This window comes from Brassica napus, chromosome A9 (genome assembly GCF_020379485.1).
Source record: "Brassica napus cultivar Da-Ae chromosome A9, Da-Ae, whole genome shotgun sequence".
Taxonomy (NCBI): domain Eukaryota; kingdom Viridiplantae; phylum Streptophyta; class Magnoliopsida; order Brassicales; family Brassicaceae; genus Brassica; species Brassica napus.
Genome location: NC_063442.1, coordinates 21,787,218 through 21,805,007, shown reverse-complemented (window position 1 = coordinate 21,805,007; position 17,790 = coordinate 21,787,218).

Genomic DNA, 17,790 nt, shown 5'->3' with positions numbered 1-17,790 from the left:
TATGGAACCTAGGACGGTTAGATACTTAGTTTGGGTCATGTGTAGGGACCCTAAGTATTGGTGGTGTGGAAACACATGTACTTTTCGATACTGGAGCTACACATAGTTTTGTGAGTCCAGGGATGCTCGGAAAGGGGTTGTTCCAGTTGGGAACGGGGGATTGTCCTGGGGTAGTGAATGCGGCCGGTGGGCAAGTGATGCATTCGCTAGGGGTGATTCAGGACGTCCCAGTAATGATCCAGGACAGGGTCATGCCTGTGGATCTTGTGGTAGTCCACCTAAAGAATCACGAGGTGATCTTGGGTATGGACTGGCTTGGAAAGTATCGGGCCACTCTTGACTGTCACCGGGGGCGTGTGCTTTTTGAGAGTGGGTGTGGGGCTCCGATCAGGTTCCAAGGTATACGTCCGATCTCTGGATGCTTGGTGGTGTCAGCTATCCATGTTGAGAGGATGCTGAGGAAGGGTTGTGAGGCTTATCTGGCCACAATCGCCACTAAGGAGGTCGTAGGGGGTGGTGACCCGGAGGGAATACCGCTGGTTGGTGAGTTCCAGGATGTGTTTAGGGCGCTACAGGGCATTCCCCCTGATAGGTTGGATCCATTCATAATAGAACTCGAACCAGGGACGGCCCCATTATCCAAAAGTCCCTACAGAATGGCTCCTGCCGAGATGGCCGAGCTTAAGAAGCAACTTGAAGAGTTGCTGGATAAGGGTTTCATACGGCCTAGTGTGTCACCCTGGGGAGCACCAGTCCTCTTTGTGAAGAAGAAGGATGGTAGCTTCAGATTGTGTATTGACTATCGAGGGTTAAACCGGGTGACTGTGAAGAACAAGTACCCATTGCCTCGGATAGATGAGTTGTTGGATCAGCTCAAGGGTGCAAAATGGTTTTCTAAAATCGATTTGGCTTCAGGGTATCATCAGATTCCCATTGAACCAAATGATGTAAGGAAGACAGCCTTCCGAACCAGGTATGGCCACTATGAGTTTGTGGTCATGCCATTTGGATTAACCAATGCACCAGCAGCTTTCATGAAGATGATGAACAGCATATTCAGGGATTTCCTGGATGAGTTTGTAATCATCTTCATTGATGATATCTTGGTCTACTCCAAGACCAAAGAGGATCATGAGAGACATCTAAGAGCAGTGTTGGGACGATTGAGGGAACAACAGCTCTATGCCAAATTGAGCAAGTGCAGTTTTTGGCAAAGAAGTGTTGGGTTCCTGGGTCACATTGTATCCGACCAAGGTGTCTCCGTGGACCCGGAAAAGATTAAGGCCATACAAGAATGGCCTAGACCTAAGAGTGCAACTGAAGTCAGGAGCTTTCTAGGTCTGGCCGGTTATTACAGGAAGTTTGTCAAGGGGTTTGCCAGCTTGGCTCAACCTATGACACAACTGACTGGGAAAGACGTGAGGTTTGTATGGTCTGAGAAATGTGAGGAATGTTTCTCTGCACTTAAGCACATGTTGACAAGTGCACCGGTATTGGTGTTGCCAGAGGCAGACCAACCATATGTGGTTTACACAGACGCCTCCATAACCGGATTAGGATGTGTATTAACCCAACATGGGAAGGTCATCGCTTATGCCTCTAGGCAGTTGAGGAAGCATGAGGGGAACTATCCAACCCACGACCTTGAGATGGCCGCAGTGGTGTTCGCCCTCAAGATATGGCGATCATACTTGTATGGTGCCAAGGTTCAGATTTTGACCGACCACAAGAGTCTCAAGTATATATTCACTCAACCTGAGTTGAATTTGAGGCAAAGGAGATGGATGGAGTTCGTGGCCGATTATGATCTGGATATTGCTTACCATCCAGGTAAAGCAAACCTAGTGGCCGATGCCTTAAGCCGTAGGAGAGCTGAGGTATCAGCCGAGAGGGAAGCAGAGGTGCTGGAAGGGATGGTTAGGACATTGCATTTAAACACACTGGCCAGCGAGGACGAGCCGTTGGGTTTAGAAGCAGTGAACCAGGCTGATCTCCTTACCAGGATCAGGCAAGCACAAAGCTTGGATGAGAACCTCCAGAAGGTTGCTCTGAATGATAAAACCGAGTACCAGGTTGCGAGTGATGGTACGATTTTGGTCCATGGGAGGATCAGTGTTCCGAATGTAAGGGAACTAAAGGAAGAGATTATGAGTCAGTCTCATAAGTCTAAGTTCTCTGTGCACCCGGGACTGAACAAGATGTACAAGGATATCAAGAGGTACTATCATTGGATCCGTATGAAGACGGATGTGGCCGAGTGGGTGGCTAAGTGTCCTACTTGCCAACTCGTCAAGGCTGAGCACCAAGTACCCAGTGGATTACTCCAGAATCTACCTATTCCAGAATGGAAGTGGGATCACATCACCATGGACTTTGTGTCAGGTTTTCCCATGACCAGGAATAGAAAGGATTCGGTTTGGGTAGTGGTGGATCGTCTGACCAAGTCAGCTCTGTTCATACCAATCAAGAAGACTGATGGTGTGGAGCCCTTGGTACAGATTTACATGGATCAGGTGGTACGCCTGCATGGTGTACCAGCCAGTATTGTGTCGGATAGGGACCCTCGGTTCACTTCTTATTTCTGGAAGGCTTTCCAAAAGGCCTTGGGAACAAGAGTGCACATGAGCACAGCCTATCACCCCCAAACGGATGGTCAGTCTGAAAGAACCATCCAGACGTTGGAAGACATGTTAAGGGCTTGTGTCTTGGACTGGGGAAATTCCTGGGAAAGACACTTGCCATTGGTAGAGTTTGCTTACAACAACAGCTTCCATACCAGTATTGGGATGTCGCCCTACGAAGCTTTGTACGGACGGCCCTGCAGGACACCATTATGCTGGACCCAAGTGGGGGAGCGCAGCATGATAGGACCTGAGATAGTGGAGGAGACCACGGAGAAGATTAAGTTCATCCGTGACAAGATGAAGGAGGCACAGGACCGTCACAAGTCTTATGCGGATAAGAGAAGGAAACATGTTGAGTTTGAGGTGGACGACATGGTCTACCTCAAGATGATTACTTTCAGAGGTCGGAAAAGGGTTTCTGGCCGAGGGAAGTTGGATCCAAGGTACTTGGGTCCATTCCGGATCATTGAGAGAGTTGGTTCGGTGGCTTACAAGCTTAACCTACCAACTGAGATGGAAGCATTTCATAATGTATTCCATGTGTCTCAATTGAGAAAATGTCTTTCAGATCAAGACATTGTGATACCGGAAATTCCATCTGATCTAGGCACGAACCTCACCTTGGAGACAAGGCCGGTTCGGATTGTAGACAGGATGGAAAAAGCAATGAGGAACAAGACCATTCAAATGGTCAAAGTCGTGTGGGAATGCAGTGGGCAAGAACAAGTCACTTGGGAAACCGAGATGAGAATGAAAGCTGACTATCCAGAGTGGTATGGTCAGTTTATGATGGAGACAAGTCTAGACTTGGATTCGAGGACGAATCCATCTCAAGTGGGGGAGACTTGTCATGTCCCTGATTCTAGATAGAGCCTTCGGGCACAGCCATGGTACGGGGAGACGTGCTAGTCAGGTCGTAAGACCTAAAGACAAGCGTATCATGGCTGGAATGGATGGTTAAGTGCATCAGTATGCTGAGACTTGACCAGAATCGGATGGAGACAAGGAAATAAGAGCTGGATGAGTTCTAAGGCAGCTGGACGATGATGGGAAGCAGCTCAGTCAGCTAGGACAAGCTTAGTGTAGCTCACACTAGCTTGGGTCAGCTCCAGTAGCTGGATCACTAGCTCCCTCAGCTGGGGAAGCTGGCACTCAGCTCAACTCAGCTGGGTGGAGTGTTATGGTCCGGGCCAGTGTTGCCGGTCCATGGGCGGTCAAGGGTCCGGCTGGGTGGTGGCTGAACCACTAAGGGCCTATGGGTCTTTATTGGGTCCGTGGGTCTTGGTGGATGTACTTGGGATGCAGATTGAGGCATTGGGCCTATTTCCAGACAGCCCACACGCCAAAGGGAGCAGTTGGACGGTTGATGGGCGAAAAGGTGGGAATTGGGCAGTTTGTGTCTTTTCCCTTCCAACCGGTTGCAACTGTCCGCCCAGGCAGTTATTGGCCGACCTTTCTCTATAAATACAGACACTTGGGTGTCGAAAATGGCATCAAATTCCTTAGGGAAAACTCTGCCAAAATCGTGACAGAAAGAAAGAGAGAAAGAGAGAAGAAGGCCGGCCAAACCGAGACTGTGGGTGGTGGTGATCGGACTCCGACCAGAAGTTGGTCTGGGAGGAGAGCATTTGGTGATGGCAACCAGAGGCAAGGAGAAGGATCTGGAGAAGGGCTTGAGCACTCCTGAGCGCACGCCCAAGGTGAGTGGGATGGACCGAACCATCCTACCATGGCCGCGGTGGAATTCCGTGTAGGCTGTGGTCGGATTGGTTGGACCAGACCCATCTCTTCCTTTTCCCTTACTATTCTACTTCATCTCTTCTATGTTCTGAATGTGTTGGATGATTCAGACACGTTCTGACTGAGCCATGGTCTTGGTCGGTACCCAGAAACCCTCCATGGCCTTGGTTGGGCTGGTGTGTTGAGATCTCATAGTTCCTGAAGGGATTATTGGGATCCGACCATGGATTGTTCTTAGTGATGATTTATCATGAATTATCATGGTTTCTAATTGGATTTATCAGTCCGATTTGATGGTGGTCAGTTATGGCCGGTTTAGTGGAATTTGGCCGAGTTCTAGGTGAAGGAGGCCGGTTCTGTCTAATCTGATTGTGGATTCTTCTTAGTTGGGAATTATCAGTAATTGTCATGAATTTTATTTAGTTTTTGGAGATGTATTAAAAATGGCCAGAAATGGGATTTAGCCTTGGTCGTTTGTGGTTCAGTGTGATTGATGGGTTAGATCACATTGGATCAGTCTGGCCGTGTGTTAAATGGTTGTTTGGGATGTCTTAGTTGATGTCCTGAGTATGGCCGAGTGCTTTGTTGACTGATCGGTTAGCTTAGAGAACTTAGTTTAAGGGAACCAAACCATGCAATGTTAGATGAGCTTACTAGGGTATCGGTTTGTTATGTACTTATGTTGTTGTGTTGTGTGTGTGTTGTGGTTTCAGGATCGGACCAGGACCGTGGCAAGGCCAAGGAACCGTGAGGACTTAGCTGTGGATGGATGTGTGGGTTATGGGATAGTATTGTATTATGACTTATGACTTAGCCTATTGTGCAACTGACTGATTGTATGGATCACATGTTTATATTTATACAATGAATGTTTTCTCTTGTCTATCTGGTCGTGCATTGATTGAATGAACCTCAAGATTTCGAAAATGACTTAGTGAATATGGAACTTTAAAGCTGATGGAACTTAGAAACATGGTTTAGGTAAGGCACGGACCTAGTGGGACCTAAGGGTCAGGTTCGGGTCTTACACTTACCCCTTCGTTTTCTATAAATATGGGGTCCTATTTGTTGATGTCATTCATCCAATCCAGAGTAAAAATACTCACAGAAATCGTAGAGAGAGAGAGTTTCCGGCCAAAGCAAGGCCGATTGTGTGGTGGTTAGGTTTCCGGCGATCTGATCGTTTGTGAAGCAACCTCCAATCAAGTATGGGAGACCGAGAGCAGGAGAAGAGCATGGAGAACCCTGACACGGTTCAGAAGGTACATGGTGGGCTATGGCTCCATCAGACCGAACGGACGGTCCTTGTGATCGCACCGCGGCTCTGGTGAGTCCATTAGACCTAACCACTTCTCCTCTTCTTGTTTCTATCCGGTCCTCTCTCTTCTTTCTGATTATACACGAAGGGTTGTTTTGGTTCAGTCCAAGGGACACGTCCCTAGACTTGGCCGGTCATAACCAAACCGCTAACCTAGACGCTGGTCGGTTAGACGGTCGGTTCGTATCGCACCATAGACTAGGCGGTTGGGCTAAACGATTGGTCATGTCCCAAAAGGCACGAGTGGCTGACATACCTTGGATTTGACCCGTTTTCATCCATGGTATATAGGTGTTTTACTATATATATATCTATGTTTTCTACTCTTCTAGGTATGTTTTCAGGTTCAGGTGCATTTCGGAGTAAAAGCTATGACTTTGGAGCATTTTGGAGATTAAAGGACATTTCACCCGAGCTGACCATGTAGAGGTCGACGAGAGGAAGAACAATCGATCGATTCGCATCAAGTGCTGTCGATCGACACCAAGAGATGCCTCGACAGATGAAGATTAATATCGATCGATGTAATCAAGTACCATCGATCGATGTCGAGACATTGGACACGCGACATTTTGGATCCAGCAGACTTAAAACCCAAGGCCAAGCCAAATTACGAAAATTCCCTGACGAGTTTTTAACCTAGTAGATTATATACTGCCTAAGTGTTTTGACGGTAGAGGAGAGAGCTTTTTGTTACAGTTTTACTTTGAGAGAGAAGAGAGAGTTTTGGAGAGAAGATCACTTGTGATTGGAACTCCTTGTTTTCATTTCTTTTCATCTATACTATGAATTTCCATTTCTTCCTTGTTATGAATTACTTTGCTATGTCTGAGTAGTTCATTTATTAGATCCAGGGTTCAGATAGGTTTGTGGGATTAGCCCCAAACTATAGATCTGCCTTGTTGTGATATTCATGATATATTTGTATTCATTGCTTGTTTTAGCCTTGCTAGCTAGAACTTGATCATAGGATTGCATACTCAAGCACCCTTGTTATCCCATCCTGACATCTATCTATCATATTAGGACTGCTAGAGAGGGCTAATCGCCAATTTAGTATCTTAATAGGGCATATCATACTTGCGCATATGCCTGGCTAGAACCCGTCGATCGCTGTCCTCAACTGACTATCGGTCGACGTAGGCAAAGGTGTATCGGTCGACGTCCCAATAGGACAATCGATCGACACTCTTTCGTTGTCGACATACTAACCGTTGAGACACGAGATCTAGCTTGTTAACCAGTGAAACATGCAACAGCTGGTCACTGAGTTAAGCGGTTGAGCTCTAACATATCATGCATGCAACAATTAGGCATCTATAGATATTATAATCTCCAACACCTGAATAGTGGCCCTGCATCTAATATCATTTCCAACCAAGTTACATTTACTATTTACTATTGCTATTTCATTTAAACATTTACAACTCTTAGAATTAATAAACACTAGATTTAATTGTTCCCTAGCTCCTTGTGGATTCGATCCCTAAGTACTACATCTGAACCTCTTTTGATGAGAGTAACACTTCTTAGGGTAATTTGAGTGGTACCAAATTTGGCGCCGTTGCCGGGGAGCTTTGATCGCCATTAGATTTAGTTTTATTGATTCTTATTCTTTTCTCTACCCCCTTTCTAACATAATCTTTTTCTTGTCTTTTCAGGTGCATGCCCAGTGGTACCAGAAGCAACAAGGAGAAAGACTTGATGTTCTCAGACGATCCTGCTCACTTGGAACTCACCATCCGTAGAGGTCAACGTTCCACATCGCTCGACGTAACAAATTCGTCGTCGATCGATACTCACAACCAACCATCGACCGACACCAGACCTTCATCGTCGATCGATCCTAATCGTTCGACAACGATCGATACTACACCGCGTACGTCAATCGATAACGTGTCGTCAAAATGGTAAACATTATTATTCTAACACAGGACAAGAACGGAACCCTGTATGACCGGAACAGTCATCTGCGTAATGCAACATGTCAGAAAATAGACGCTCAGGGGACTGTAATTCCTGATGCTGATGCTACAGGAGCTGCTCAACCTGTAGACGAGGACACTCGATCGAAACCACTGGCCGACTACAATTGCCCAGATGAGTACTATTCCAACAGATCAGCTATTCGACTTCCAGAGATCCAGAAGCAGAATTTCGAGCTGAAGCCTCAATACTACACTCTCATGTCGCAGATACCCTACTCTGGGTTATCGCACGAGCATCCTATGGACCATCTAGAACGGTTCGAGGATTTAATCGCTGCTATTCGGATGGAAGGAGTCCCCGAAGATTACCTGCTATGCAAGCTCTTCAGATACACGCTGAATGGAGAAGCGATGCACTGGCTTAGGCAGCAACCCACAGGATCCTTAACATCCTTGGCCGACATCAAGAATGCTTTCTTACGAAACTTCTTCGATGAGGCGTGCGCTGAAGAACTTCGGAACAAAATTTCCACATTCTCGCAGGAGGCTGGCGAGTCCTTTAAAGATGCGTGGATTAGATTTAGGTTCTTCCAGAGAGACTGTCCACACAACAGATTTAACGAAGTGCAGCTGCTAAGCACTTTCTTCTGAGGTCTCGCCTTACAGTATCAAATGGCTCTTGATACGGTGAGTGAAGGAAACTTCACTACTCGGAATCCGTTGGAAGCTGTGAGACTTATCGAAAACCTTGCTAACAGCAGCAGCACCAAAAACACTGACTCTGAACGGCAGAAGTCTGTAGCCTCTATCGGGAAGGAACAGATGGACGATGTAAGAGCTAAGTTAGATGTGGTGCACGAGCTTCTTAGGAAGCAACTCTGTTTAGCTGAAGGAGAAGTAGCAGATACGAATGGAGAAGAAAATGTGAACTACATCGTAGGTACCGGATTCCAGAAATTTGGAAACCAGGGCGGAAACAGAAACTTCTTTGGAAATGGTCAATGAAGTAACCAGAGTTCACAATTTCAAAACCCTTCAACAACAGCAAAAGCTACTCAAACTCTTACTACCAGAATCCACCACCCCAGACTCAGGAAAGCAAGATCGAAGAAATGCTTGATCGAGTACTGTTGGGACAACAACAAATCATTGTGGATTTCAATGGTAAAATAGACTCCGCCTCCAACAATATGAACACCAAAATCGAGACCATAGGGACTCAGGTAAGAAAACTTGAAACGCAAGTAATTCAGACTGGCGAGACTATAAAGAGGCAATAAGCTTTCGCTAGAGAGGCAGGAGCTGATAAAGGAAAACACCACGTAAATGCCATCATAGATGATGATTTATGGCAAGTGGTGAGACATGAAAAGCTTGAGGAAGGAGACTTCAAAATCGAAAGCTCCATGAGTCTCGGCGGATCCCAATGGTGTCGACCGATATCGATGAACTCGCATCGATCGACAGACCATGTCAAAGATCGATGGATGGATTACTCCAGTCATCGATCAACGTCGTCTGCTAAATTGACTGAATGCAATGCGGTTCGAATTCTAACTCATGAGGAATTCGCAGCTAAGTATCCTCACCCACCCTCCCCTTTCTATGATAAAATCGATCGATCGGTTGAGCCAACCATCGATCGACAGAGTGAGTCCGACGTTAATCGTCACAACACACCTCCCATCGATCGACAAGCACCTCTGACATACCGAGTGCGGTTACCCTCAATCGATAATGATTATATCAACGCACTCAGACCACCACCTAAACCATTAGCTAGCTCACCCGTACAAAAACCCAACCCTTTAAATAGTTCACCAGAACCAGTTCAAGAAGATCAGGAAACTGAAGGGAGAAGGTTAAGGAAAAGAAAGGAGAAAATTCCTAAGAACCTTAACAGGGAAGCTAACGAGAATGAGATGGATGGTTTCACTAAAAGAGTCCTCAGAATCCCAATCAAAAAAGCTTTTGATGAAGCTTACTTCACATACCAGTTGTGGATGTTCTTCAGAGAAACAAAGGTAACTGAGGAGGACATTAAGAGAATGTTTCATCAAGTAAGAGAGAAGATGAAACACAGGCTCACATTGTCGAAGAAGAGTGATCCTGGGAAGTTTGCAATACCATGCGTAGTCAAGGGTGTTGAATTTCCCCATTCAATGTGTGACACAGGAGCATCAGTTAGTATCCTCCCTAGGATCATGGCAGACCAGCTTGGTTTGACCATCGAACCTTCAACAGAATCCTTCACCTTCGTGGATCTTTCAGAAAAAAGATCAGGAGGTATCATAAGAGATCTGGAGGAAAAGATTGGTAATGCCCTTGTCCCGGTAGATTTTCATGTCCTAGACATCGAGCTTAACTGGAACTCTTCAGTTCTGCTTAGAAGATCTTTTCTAGCTACAGTAGGAGCTGTAGGTGACATGAACAAAAACAAATTGTGTCTGACGCTAATAGATCCCAACATCCACTACGACCCTATCCAACCTAAGAGAAAGGTTATTAATTATGTGGATTATGGGAAAGAACTTGGCTTCATTGGTGCATGCTATTGTGGAGCAGAGTACGAAACAGAGTACTCGGAATCGATCGACACCCTCACTTTTCCATCGATCGATTCCAATGAGTCAACGGTGACCGATGACCGCAACAACACGTCGCTCGACGATGATCAGCCGGTTGACCATTTTGCTCCACCTAATCCTTGTTACCCACACTTTGCCTTCCAACCTCCAAGAAAGAGAGGACGTGATGATTATTCCATAGGCAGTTGGGCAGACAGTTGTTTCCATGAAAGTTTTGCAGTTGACACTGTAATTACTTCACCTAACGAGGAACATACAGAGGAATATGATGAGGATTATTGGAAAAAACGTGCAATAGAAATGTCTTTGCAGGATGAAAGACTTGAAACAAAAAAGTTCACCAACACGTTCCCAAAATCGTTCGACGACGTGCACTCCACATCGGTCGATATCTACCCTCGTCCAGCAAAACAACCGCTCACATCGATCGACACCCATACAGATACATCGATCGATATTCGCGCCGCAGCGAAAATTCAGGAGCAGGAGAATATTCCCTCTCCAACTAGGTTTATAGATACCTATTTAAAACGTTTTGCACCCCTGAAACCACCTCCACACGCCAGAGCAGACACACAAGCAGAAAATATGAACACTCTTCCATCTACATCAACAGGAAAATCCATGAAGAGCAATCATCTCAAGAACACAAGTTCTGCAGAAATTATTATGCCCTCGATCGATGCATCTGTATCAACATCGATCGATACTACTCTTAACCCTAATCTTTCTATTTCTAAATTGAATGATAATGCAAACATTGATTACAGTTTTCTAACACCTGATGAATTTGGTATTTTCAGGGACCTAGAAGGCAACGCACGTGCAATAGATGGAAGGATCTTACAAGTGTCCAGAGAAGACATAGCAGATATCCTTTAAGTGGCCAATGGACCTGACAACCGATTCTCACAGCAACGTGGCACTCCAGAAGTCATTCAAACCGATCCTAACAAACACGTAGGAGTCGCCGCAACAGAAATCAATCCAGATCTATAATGCCAACCAAAAGGTCAAGCATCGATCGACGGGACAACTCAGACAACGATCGACTGGGTAACACCAACGTCGATCGATAAGGATGACCTGACGTCGATCGACAGACGTTATGAATTTGGAAACCGCGCTTTTGACATGTACGGAGCCAGAAAGTTCACTTGGGAACGAAGGGGCGAGTATGGAGTCTACAGAGATGAGTGTGGACACGCACGAGGCGTAGCTGGTGAGATGATACCTGTCACAAAGGACGACATCAGGAAATTACTGGAAAGAGCATCTCTTTTTGAAGAGAGCCACATCTGTCTTCCAGAACATGCCACTTCCTTCACACTCACAAGACTGGCACCAGAACTCTACACCAAAGATGGAATCGACGAGATGGTGACTGGTATTTGTGGAGCTCAGGAAAAACTGGGAGAGGAGCTCAAATCATTGGTAGAAGATACACATCAACCTTTGGATAGAGGCTACAATGAGCTTTTCAGAAGTATGGTAGAAATGAGGACATAAATTGACAGTTTACGTCAGCAACTTGGGAAGGAAGCCATGACCTCAGCATCGATCGACACACCACATGCACCATCGATCGACGTCAGTCTTCCTACAGCCCAGATCCCTGCAGAACCGCAATGTTCAGCAGAACACAAGGATGAATGGGAAGTCTCATACATCGACACGAGGATAAACGACGTGTACTACCCTCTCAACAACAACGTGGACTGGCTGAGCACTAAAATCGAGCTACTACAGCAAGATCTGGACACCATTCGCAAGAAGGACCAACAATCAGCCACATCGATCGATGTGTGTACCATCACATCGCTCGACGCTAAGATCTCAGCCATGGATAATAGGCTGCAGACTTACGAAATCATGCATGACCGCTTTGTATCACCAGTCATGCTAGATTTAAACAAATTGTCTAGTCAAATAGTTCATGCCCAAAGGGATATTGATAACATTACTAATCAAAAATTTTTGCAGGCAAACTCATCTTTGATCGACAGGCTACGAGGGCCATGGATCGATGGCAGGAATCCTGTGGAGTCACTTCCCTACACAGCAGCAGAGGTTGACAAGATCACATCCAAGATCTACACTGTTATAGACACCATGGAGGAACGACTTGACAAACGCTGCGATGACATCTACTTTCCATTCGACAACAGAATCAGTGGACTAGACAACCACGCAGAATGGCTACAGAAAGAAGTCAAAGCCATTCAGAGGCAACTCGCAGCCCAACACCAGATATCAGCATCGATCGACAGGAAGCGAGCGAAATCGCTCGATGGTAAGTCACTGAGATCGACCGACGAACACATAATCGCATCGATCGACGCCGAGTCTACACCAGCCGGCGAGCAGCTGATACACAAGACGATAGAGTCAATGCACAAGGAACTGACAGAACTTTCAGCATACGCCTATGACAACATAGGCTGGCACCAGGTCAGCATTGACAATGTTCAAGATAGGCTACAGAACATCTCCAATGTTACTTGAAAAGATGGATGACAAATGGACAAGAAATGATGAGGCCACAAGAAGTTTCATTGCATCTTGGTCCAAAATGTGCAGAGATGACGTGGATACTTGTTTTCCAACAAGCAGCTGTTTCTCCACCAAATAGCCAATCACTACCACAGCCAAGCTAAATGACTATAACCAAGCGCTGAGTGGGAGGCAACCCACTATTAGGTATTTTAGTTTGGTTTTATTAGCTAGCATTTATTTACTTTCGCTTGATTTCTTTCAGATTTAGGAGACCCAAGTAGGAGGACCTGAATATCGACCGCCGACGAGACGTCGACATCGCTCGACATAGACAACCACACGACGATCGATGTAACATTCTCCCATTGATCGATATCTAATCCGGTCAGATGTATCTTCCTTACTTGTTACATTTCGTACCTATGAATTATTCCATCATAACTCCGGCTGAGTTACACTGGGACAGTGTAATTTAAGTCTGGGGGGAGATTTACTGATATAATTTATTTTATTCTTATATAAAAGGAATTTTAATAAATTATGCTTAGCTATTGAAAATAGGGACTATAATCTTATATTGATTTAAACTTGAATATCTAACCAATCTTTAGCACCATTTTAGATTTACTGATTGCAGATAGCACTATTGATGCTAAAGCAGATCAACCTATCAACTACACACTTGCCATGAACGTATGAAGTAACCAAAGCTGATTTCCAACACTAAACCTGACATAACCGCTTGTCTTGGGGCTTGGTATACATGGGATCGGATTCTTCAGACAAGTCTGGAAGGTAACGCCTTGTGTAAATTATTTATCTGATTTTCTCTCTCTAAATTTCGACCCCAGAATAGTTAGTGATTTATAAAATAAAAAAAAATAAAAAAAAAAATAAAAAAAAAAATAATAAATAAATAAATAAATAAGATCTATTGTTTACTTAGGATGAGTCTGAACAGGACTTGGTGGCTAAAACCATTAAGGCTTGATTCATAAAGACTCCAATAAAAGAGTTCGAAACGGGACTTGGAGGCGGCAATCTTCAAGGCTCGCTTTCGCAAAGAACTCTTGGATATAGGTCAAAAAGAAGTGAACAGAGCTTGGTGGCAACCACCATTAAGTTTTGATTCATGGAAGCCTGTCCAATCTTGGTCACTGATCCTGAAATGGAAGCAGACTTTGACTCAAGAGAGAAAATTAGATACTTGTCTGAAATCCTTGCATCCTATGATCGATACTCCCAAGGTAAAGCATTCACTTTATATTTATGCTAAGAAATGAAGTCAGTAGAGGGGATGTCAGACGTGAATTGATGAGTTGTGTTATGTTAGAAATGGTTGCTAAGCTAGGATATTTCATACTGTGCTTCTGTGATTAGGACTTTTTAAATGTGGTTGCCAAATTGTTGAGGAAAAGATTTCTATGGTTTAAAATCTTAAGTCCCTAATATTTTCAAACCTCTTTCAGAGAGACTGCCTGTATGTTTTGCATGAGGACAAGCAAAAGGGTAAGTATGGGGGAGTTGATATACCTTGGATTTGACCCGTTTTCATCCATGGTATATAGGTGTTTTACTATATATATATATATATATATATATATATATATATATATATCTATGTTTTCTACTCTTCTAGGTATGTTTTCAGGTTCAGGTGCATTTCGGAGTAAAAGCTATGACTTTGGAGCATTTTGGAGCTTAAAGGACATTTCACCCGAGCTGACCATGTAGAGGTCGACGAGAGGAAGAACAATCGATCGATGCGCATCAAGTGCTGTCGATCGACACCAAGAGATGCCTCGACAGATGAAGATTAATATCGATCGATGTACACAAGTACCATTGATCGATGTCGAGACATTGGACACGCGACATTTTGGATCCAGCGGACTTAAAACCCAAGGCCAAGCCAAATTACGAAAATGCCCTGACGAGTTTTTAACCTAGTAGATTATACACTGCCTAAGTGTTTTGACGGCAGAGGAGAGAGCTTTTTGTTACAGTTTTACTTTGAAAGAGAAGAGAGAGTTTTGGAGAAAAGATCACTTGTGATTGGAACTCCTTGTTTTCATTTCTTTTCATCTATACTATGAATTTCCATTTCTTCCTTGTTATGAATTGCTTTGCTATGTCTGAGTAGTTCATTTATTAGATCCAGGGTTCATATAGGTTTGTGGGATTAGCCCCAAACTATAGATCGGCCTTGATGTGATATTCATGAAAGATTTGTATTCATTGCTTGTTTTAGCCTTGCTAACTAGAACTTGATCATAGGATTGCATACTCAAACACCCTTGTTATCTCATCCTGACATCTATCTATCATATTAGGACTGCTAGAGAGGGCTAACCGCCAATTTAGTATCTTAATAGGGCATATCATACTCGCGCATAGGCCTGGCTAGAACCCGTCGATCGATGTCCTCAACTGACTATCGGTCGACGTAGGCAAAGGTGTATCGGTCGACGTCCCAACAGGACCATCGATCGACACTCTCTTGTTGTCGACATACTAACCGTTCAAAAACGAGATCTAGCTTGTTAACCCGTGAAACATGTGACAGCTGATCACTGAGTTAAGCGGTTGAGCTCTAATATATCATGCATGCAACAATTAGGCATCTATAGATATTATATTATCCAACACCTGAATATTGGCCCTGCATCTAATATCATTTCCAACCAAGTTACATTTACTATTTACTTCGCTTGATACTATTGCTATTTCATTTAAACATTTACAACTCTTAGAATTAATAAACACTAGATTTAATTGTTCCCTAGCTCCTTGTGGATTCGATCCCTAAGTACTACATCTGAACCACTTTTGATGAGAGTAACACTCCTTAGGGTAATTTGAGTGGTATCAGTGGCCAAAGATCACGAGTTACCAAGGTTTGTGAGTTACCAAAGGTCACGAGTTCCAAAGGTTGTGAGTTGCCAAAGGGTGTAAGTAACCAAGGGTTACGGACGCCAAGAGGCACGAGGACCAAGAGGTACCAAGGACCGAAGGGGTGCATGTTCCAAACGGTGCCTGTTGAGACAGGTCGTGTCCGTTCCTTAGAGATCAGACCATGTCTTGTCCGTCGAGACAAGTACACGGTTCGTCTACGCCAGGGTAAGAGTCGCAAGGTCCGATCGGCCGTTTGGCCTAACCGGATTGGGCGTGAGGCTTACTCGGCCGTTGGATCCAGGCCAAGGCCGGATCAGGTAAGGAAGTCTGTTGGTTCATTGAGCCGGACTTCAACTTGGCCGGTCGCACCTAGATTCTATCCGGATGGACGGATTGGTCTTCGGGATGATCCGGACTGTTCGTGTATTCTGTTTATCTGTTCTGGACTGTCTATCTGATTTTAAGTCAAGGGGTGGTTGGTTGAATGACTTAGGATTCGGTAGGCAGGTTCATATCTTTTTATAAGTATATTGTCCGAGGTTTATCTATGTTTTAGAAACCAAGCCAAGCATTGTAGAATCGACCAGTTCTATTCTCGGTTATGACTAATTCTTATCTGGTTGTGGTTTCAGGAACTAAGGATGGTTCTGGTCAAGCCAAGGAGACGTGAAGGCTCGGTCAGTGAGAATCTGTGTAACGTGTGGTTAGATGATGTTAGGGATGAACTAGTGATTGTCTATGAAACGATTAAGAAGTTGTGTATCGGATCTCATGTTTCTAAGTAATACATTTTATACACATTTATATTCCGCTGTGCTATCTGTGCAATTGTTTTAGAACCTCAGATTCGAACATGACTTAGTAATTGAAAGACTTAAAATGAATCAAACAAGCAAAGGATTGATTAAGTAGGAAACGGGTCCAGTTTCGTCGAGAGGCCGGATTCGGGTGTTACAAGTTGGTATCAGAGCATGCTTGATTCTAGGATAGTTGGGTTATTTAGTCCACACACACGCAGCCAGCTGATTCAGTCTCACGGTGAGGTTTGATAGTTAGGTCTAGGGATAAATTGTCTCGGTTATGTTATGTATATGTTGTACTAACAATGTCTGAATCCTTAGGCTGGGAAAAGCAAATCGGGAAAGACCCGAAAGAGTAAGAGAACGACCGGTCAGTCTAGTCAAGCAGCCGCGGACGGATTACCAAACGATCTGGCCGCGACTAACACTGAAGATGTGTTGCCTACTGATCAGGCCAATCTTCAGGAACGCAATCAGAAGGTCAGCAACATCAGGAAAGTGACGAGGAAGTAGAATCCTCGAACGCTAACCATGATGGTGACCAGCGTGAGCAAAGGGCCGAGGGAACGGCCAACGTGCCCGCAGCACTGTCCCGAGAGGACTTGTTAGAGGCCACGAAAGTAATGGGTAACCAGGTGGCGGCTATGACTCAGCTGTTCACTCTACTAGTGAATTCATCAGTTGGTCAAGCTACACTTGTAGCTACGGCTACACCTATTGCTACGGGTCCAGCTGGGGACGTGGTTGAGGTGATCGAGATCGATCCACCGGAAAGGTCGGAAAAGAAGTTTGACTATCTGAGTTTGCTTCAACATCTATCCAGATTGGGTACGAAGCAATTCTCAGGTAGCACCGACCTTGTTGTGGCAGATGAGTGGAGGAGTAGGCTGGTCCGAAACTTTCAATCAACTCGCTGTCCAGAGGATTACAGGCGGGACATTGCGGTTCACTTCCTGGAAGGGGACGAATTGGTGGCTTGCAGTGGACAAGCGCACCAATGGAAGCCTCACAAGTTTTGCGGATTTTGAAGTTGAATTCAACCGCAAATACTTTCCTGCTGATGCTTGGGATCGTCTGGAAGCTAAGCTTCTAGATTTGGTCCAAGGCCGCAGGACCGTACGGGAGTACGAAGAAGAGTTCAACCGACTCAGACGGTTCGTTGGAAGAGAGCTGGAGGATGAGTCAGTCCAGGTTCGTTGGAAGAGAGCTGGAGGACGAGTCAGTCCAGCTGAAGACCCACTGCTCGATCCGCACTTTCAACACTGTCGGAGAACTGGTGGAACGGGTTGCTTTGTTAGAGTCTAACTTGGCTGAAGAAGCTAAGCTTAAGGCTAAGCCACAGTCTGGCCCATTGGGCAAGACTAATGATAAAAAGAGAAAATGGGGCCAGGTGGACGGAGG